The sequence below is a fragment of the Gossypium hirsutum genome, chromosome A08 (genome assembly GCF_007990345.1).
Source record: "Gossypium hirsutum isolate 1008001.06 chromosome A08, Gossypium_hirsutum_v2.1, whole genome shotgun sequence".
Taxonomy (NCBI): Eukaryota; Viridiplantae; Streptophyta; class Magnoliopsida; order Malvales; family Malvaceae; genus Gossypium; species Gossypium hirsutum.
Genome location: NC_053431.1, coordinates 92,337,556 through 92,344,133, shown reverse-complemented (window position 1 = coordinate 92,344,133; position 6,578 = coordinate 92,337,556). Strand labels below are relative to the sequence as shown.

At 36.5% G+C, this 6,578-nt stretch overlaps 1 non-coding gene across 1 annotated transcript; it reads left to right on the top strand.

The window, feature by feature from the left end:
- Positions 1 to 1,837: 1,837 nt before the first annotated feature.
- LOC121205441 (small nucleolar RNA R71) lies at positions 1,838 to 1,942 on the top strand. The gene has a single exon (XR_005900519.1). It is a non-coding gene; the product is annotated as a small nucleolar RNA R71 (small nucleolar RNA).
- The last annotated feature ends 4,636 nt before the right edge of the window (positions 1,943 to 6,578 follow it).

The following is a 6,578-nucleotide window of genomic DNA, read 5'->3' as shown; positions in this document are numbered from 1 at the left end:
GCCAAGTACCGTAAGAGGGATTTCTTCATTCAGTGTGGTAGTGACAATGTGAGGATCTGCGGCATCTAATAAGACTTTATCTCCAACCTTAAGTTGATGTGGGAAGGTGTTTAGCTTGTTCTAGCGTAGTTCTAGTTTATCATGCGTTCTTGGTTTATGCGTCCGCCATTCATCTAACTCATCGATTTGTAGCCTTCATTATTCATGAATAGGTCCTCTACCATTGCTTGAGAATGGCTCATGTACTTCCTTCAGACTTATTTCCTACAAAGTAGGTTGTACCATATTGTCAGTTTTAGTAGAATGGGTTAAACGATCACCTTCATTTTCCGATGGGTTGCCAGAATTGCGAGCTTGAAGGGTGATTGTTTCATCTCCCACGTGGAGTGTGAGTTCACCTGTGCCAACATCAATGATCGTTTTAGCAGATGCTAAAAAAGGCCTTCCTAGAATTAAAGGAGTGTTGCTATCCTATTCTATGTCCAGAACAATGAAATCCACGAGAAATATAAATTTATCGATTTTAACTAGCACATCTTCAGTAATACCCATAGGAAATCTTATAGTTTTATCTGCTAATTGAATGCTCATCCTAGTCTGTTTGGGTTTCCCAAGACCTAATTTTTTGAACATTTTGTAGGGCATGACGTTAATACTAGCCCCTAAATCAGCTAATGCATTATTAACATCTAAACTACCAATTAAGCAAGGAATTGTAAAACTCCTTGGATCTTTTAATTTGTTCGGTAGGTTATTTTGTAGAATATCTAAGTAAACTGCATTTAGCTCCACATGCAATGCCTCGTCCAACTTCCACTTATTTGGTAAAAGCTCCTTTAAAAATTTCATTGCGTTTGGCATATGTGATAGAGCTTCAATAAACGGTAAGTTAATGTGTAATTTTTTTAAGAGTTTAAGGAATTTACCAAATTGTTCATCTGAGTAGTCTTTCATTGTCGCATTAGGGTATGGCACACGAGGTTTATACTTGACATTCACTGATTTGTTTTTATTATGACCTACCTCACCTTGGCCACTGCTTACCATAGTTTCTTGCCTCGGTTCTGGCTCAGGCTCAACGAATCCTTCTTCATCTTGAACATTAATCGCGTTGAGTTGTTCCCTTGGGTTGGGTTTAGTATTACTTAGCAAGCTACCTTGTGGTCGTTTGGAGATTAGTTTGGAAAGCTGGCCTATCTGAGTTTCGAGCCCTTGGATCGACGCTTGTTGATTTTTAAGTGTTGTCTCGGTGTTCTGAAAACGAGTTTCTAGCACCGATATAAACTTTGAGAGCATCTCTTCAAGGTTCGGCTTCTTTTCCTGTTGGTAGGGTGGTTGTTGGTAGCCTGGCGGTGGTCTCTGATTTCCTTGGCCTCTCCATGAGAAATTTGGGTGGCTCCTCCAACTTGCATTGTAAGTGTTACTATATGGATTGTTTTGAGATCGAAAATTATTACCCATGTAACTTAACTGCTCTTTATCCATGTTGTAGCCATAAGGTTGGTATTCCAAATTGCTTGATCCACCTCCACTTGCTTCGCACTGCTTTACTGGGTGAACCTATGAAGAACTAATAAAACCATCAATTTTCTTATTCAAGAGTTTCACCTGATTAGAGAGCATGGTGACCGAATCGACGTTATAAACACCGGTTGTTTTCGTTGGTTTTGTCCTCATGACTAACCACTGATAGTTATTCAGTGACATCTCCTCTATAAACTCATAAGCATCTATAGGTGTTTTATTATTGATGGTTCTGCCAGCAGCTGCGTCAACCATTTGCCGAGTCAAAGGATTCAGGCCATTATGGAACGTTTGAACCTGAAGCCAAAGTGGTAACCCATGGTGAGAGCACCTTCTTAGTAAGTCCTTGTATCTTTCCCATGCATCGTAAAGAGCTTCTAAGTCCATCTGTACAAATGAAGAGATATCATTACATCATTTGGTCATTTTAGCCGGCGGGGAATATTTTAGTAGAAATTTTTCGGTCATTTGTTCCCAACTAGTGATTGACCCTCGTGGTAATGAGTTCAACCACCATTTACCTTTGTTCCTCAATGAAAAAGGGAATAACCGAAGACAAATGGCATCATAAAAAACACCATTAATTTTAAATGTATCGCATAGTTCCAAAAAGTTTGCTAAGTGAGCGTTGGGATCCTCATCCTGCAAACCATCAAACTGAACAAATTGCTGTATCATTTGAATAGTGTTAGGTTTTAGTTCAAAAGTATTTGCATCTACAGCAGGTCTAACTATGCTTGATTCAGTTCCTGTTATTAGCATAATCATACATAGTGCGTGGAGCAGGATTTTGATTAACCACAATTACAGGAGGTAGCTGATTGTCTTGGTTTTCAGCCATCTCTTCGGTTGGGGGTTGAGTATCGTCCTCTTGCTCATTTTCTGTGTATCTTAAGCTTCGCCTTATTTCTCTTTGGTTTCTACGAACTATACGATTGATTTCTTCGTCAAAAAGTAGTGGTCCTAACGGGTTTCTTCTAGCCATAAACTATAAAAACCTTCCAAGAGAAAGAAAAAGTAAATTAATAAATAATAATAATAAAATAAAAATTAAATTTCAAGAAAAATAAATGGCTAAAGTAATAAAAATTGAGCGTTCCTAATATCTTAGTTCCCCGGCAACGGCGCCAAAAACTTGATCGCGTGATTTTGTGTGATAAGTTTTAAATATTTATAATTAATCATTCTTGAAACTAACTATTATCACGATGCAAGCAAGTGTACCTATTGAACAATAGTATAGTTTTAGCAAGATCGGATTGTCGAACCCAAAGGAACTAAAAGTACTAGTAATGACTGTCTTTTTATTATCTAGCCTAAGAATAAGGGGGTTTTGTTTTAACTAACTAATTAACTAATCTAAGAATTCACAGAGAATGGAATTGGGGGATTACTTTTGGAAAACGATTGAATTAAGACAATACCTAAGGAAAAATCCACTTAGACTGTACTTGTTATTCTGTCTCCGAATCGAACGATTTATTTATTCAACTTGTTCCGTAGAGATCCCTAAGTTATGTTATTATCCCTATTCAAGACTAATAACGTCTAATCCCTAGATTGAACAATTGAGACATTTCTCTAATTAACACCATAGGGTTGCATTAACTCGATCTATGGATCCCCTTATTAATCCAGAAAAATTTTTTCACCCTGTGTCTAGGCGTGCAAACAACTCCGCTTAATTATGACAAATGTACTCTTAGACAGGGTCTATTCCTCCTCTGAATAAGAGCTTATCTTGAATCAATATCCTGGGATATCAAAACAAGAATTAAGAACACATAATTAAGAATAAGCTAAATATTTATCATACAATTCAGAAAATAATAACAAGATTCATCTTAGGTTTCATTCCCCTTAGGTATTTAAGGGATTTAGTTCATAACTAAAAAGGAAAACATCTCAGAACAATAGTGAATACAAAACATAAAGAAAACCCAAACTCTTAAAGGGAAATTAAGGGGAGATCTTCGGTCTTGATGGTGACTTCAGCTTCTGAGATGGATCAATCGGCTTCCTTCGAGTAATTCCTTCCTTCCTCTCCGTGTGTCCCCTTTCCTCTTCCTTTAGGGTGTATTTATAGGCTTTAGAATGCCTAAAAAACATCAAAATTAGCCTTTTCCGAATTGGACTAAACTTGGGCTCGGCAGGGACACGCCCGTGTGAATCGTGCTTCGAATCTGCCAAATTGACACGGCCGTGTGGTCTACCCGTGTGAATAAGTCCAGGCCATGTTGATTTCGTACTTTGGCCCATTTTTTCCATTTTTGACACGTTTCTCGTTCCTTTCGCTCTCCTATGCTCTCCTAAGTATAGAACATGAAATTAAAGCATTAGGAGTATCGAATTCACCAATTTTAAGGGAAAATCATCCATAAAATGCGTTAAGCATAAGGTAAAAATATGTATATATTACGGTTTATCAATAGCCAACTTGAGATATAATATTCTTTTAGCGCAGCATTTGTGGAACCCAACCTCTACCACCACCGGAGTATCCTCCTCCACCCTTATCATTGCTTTCGCGGTTTATTCTTCATGACTCCAATTCAAGGAGTCCATGCACCATTCAAGAAGTTTCACTTCTCTCCCTATCTTATGATTATATATCTATCTTTGTCAATATATCTCTCTTTGTACATTGAGGGCAATATACATCTTAAGTGTGGGGGGTCTTTCATATCATCATTAAAAGTCCCTGAATTTTGTCTTATTCTCACGTAAATCACTCAATCAATATTAGAAAGAATTTTGATTAATTTATGATTTTTATTGATATGTCTTGAATTAAAACATAGGTATTTATGCATTGATTGTTTAAACTTTAGGACATTAGGGAATCAAAAATAATAAGTTGATTTTTGTAGAATTAAAAACTTTTAGGTTGTTTCCCTAAGTTTAGGTATTATCTTGAGTTGAAATTCACAAGTTTGAATATCAAAAAGCCATAATTTTTGTGAGATCTTGAGCCTTTAGAGCATATTTTATTCCTTCCATGCTCACTTTCATTATGAGTGCGTCAGTTTTGATTTGTTATTCTAGAACCTGCTTGATTATGCATGTCAAGACCACACCATTTGATTTGATATGTCAAGATGATAAAGGCACTTAGGTTTAACCTACTCACTCCACAAAAGCCTACCTTCATAATTAACCCTTAGTGAACCCCTTTGAGCCTAACAAACCATTAATTGATTTACCCTCAATATTAACCCATAACCCATTATTGTTGAAATCCCCTAATTTGATCCCTATTTTTGTCGAGATTTGATTTGAACTAATTGCTTAGCTATGTTTTGTTCTTCTATGTATTTGACTTGGTCTTAAAAAAATTACTTCAATACATATTAGTAGTAATTCGTCATTTTTGAACTTGAGTGTTAATTCCATATTCTGAGAAGAAGCTCACTTGTATTCAACTGATGACTAGTTATTTTTCTAGCTAGGTAATTTTTCAATTCAATCTCGATTCTAACATCTTCTTTCAACCTGTGACCACACCCCCTAACCAAAGCCCCGTTACAACCCTCTAAAAGACCTTTTTGATTGATATATCAGCTTAATATATAGTGGTGGAGATTTGATTTTCAAGTAAGCCTATGGTAATAACTTTTCATATTGACTAATGAGTGCTTTTATTGATGTCCTTAAAACACCTTGACTGATTTGAGTGAATCTTTAGCGAGGATGTTAAACTCTGTGATATTTTGATCAAAGGTAATCAGTTAGATGGGGGGAGACACCTATGTTTTCGTGATAAAATACTCAACTTGGAATGTTTGAAACTTTGATGTACTTTTAGTTGAATTTTCAATGTATGAGTACTTATGGATTATTTTGAGATACTATTGATAGGGATTATAAATTTAGAAGAACTTATTTTGATTGTGAGTTGAGGATTTTGCTTGAAGACAAGCAAATGCTTAAGTGTGGGGGTATTCGATAAATCATAATTTATACATATTTTTACCCCATGCTTAGCACATTTATAGATGGTTTCTCCTTAGAATTGGTGAATTTGATGCTCCTAATCCTTTAATTTCATGTTTTATACTTAGGTGAGCATAGGAGAGTAAAAAGGTAAACGGGCTGAAAGCAGAGAAAATGGACCCATGTGGGAAATCAACACGGCCTAGACTTTCTCACATGGGCGTGTCACACGGCAGTGTCCCTTTGGCAAGATTGAAGCACGACTTACACGGGTATACTACAAGCCTGTTCCTGTTCAACAGCCTTGGCCACGGGCTGGAGTAATCGCACACGGGCGTGTCCCTGCCGAGCCTAAGTATAACCCTATTCAGAAAAGGCCAATTTTGGGGGCTCTTAGGCATTCTAAAGCCTATTTAAACACCTGGGGAGGCACTAGAATGGGGGACGCAGAGTAGGAAGCAAGGAATTACTCAAGGAAAGCCGATTGATCCATCTTAAAAGTCGGATTCATCATCAAGACTGAAGATCTCCCTTCAAGTTCCTTCAAGAGTTTTGGGTTTTCTTATGTTTTGTTATCTTTATGCTTTTGAGATGTTTTCTTTCATAAGTATGAACTAAACCCCCTAAATACCTAAGGAGAATGAAACCTAATAAGGATCTTGCTACTATTATCGGAATTGTATGATAAATATTTGACTTGTTCTTAATTATATGTTCTTAATTCTTGTTTTGATATTCCAGGATATTGATTCAAGTTAAGCTCTTATGCAGAGGAGGAATAGACCCTGCCTAAGAGTAGATTTGTCATAATTAAGCGGAGTTGATTGCACGCCTAGAGATAGGGTGATAAGATTTTTCTGGATTAGGGTGAATCCTAATAAGGGAATCCATAGATAGAGTTAATGCAATTCTAGGGTGTTAATTAGAAAGAGATTTCAATTATTCAACCTAGGGTTAGACGTTATTTGTCTCGAGAGAGATAATAATATAACTTAGGGATTTCTACGAATCAAGTCAAATGAATAAATCATCTGATTCAGAGTCAAATAACAAGAGAAGTCTAGGTGGATTTGTCCTTAAGTATTGTCTTAATCAATCAAATTTTCCCAAAAGAATTTTCC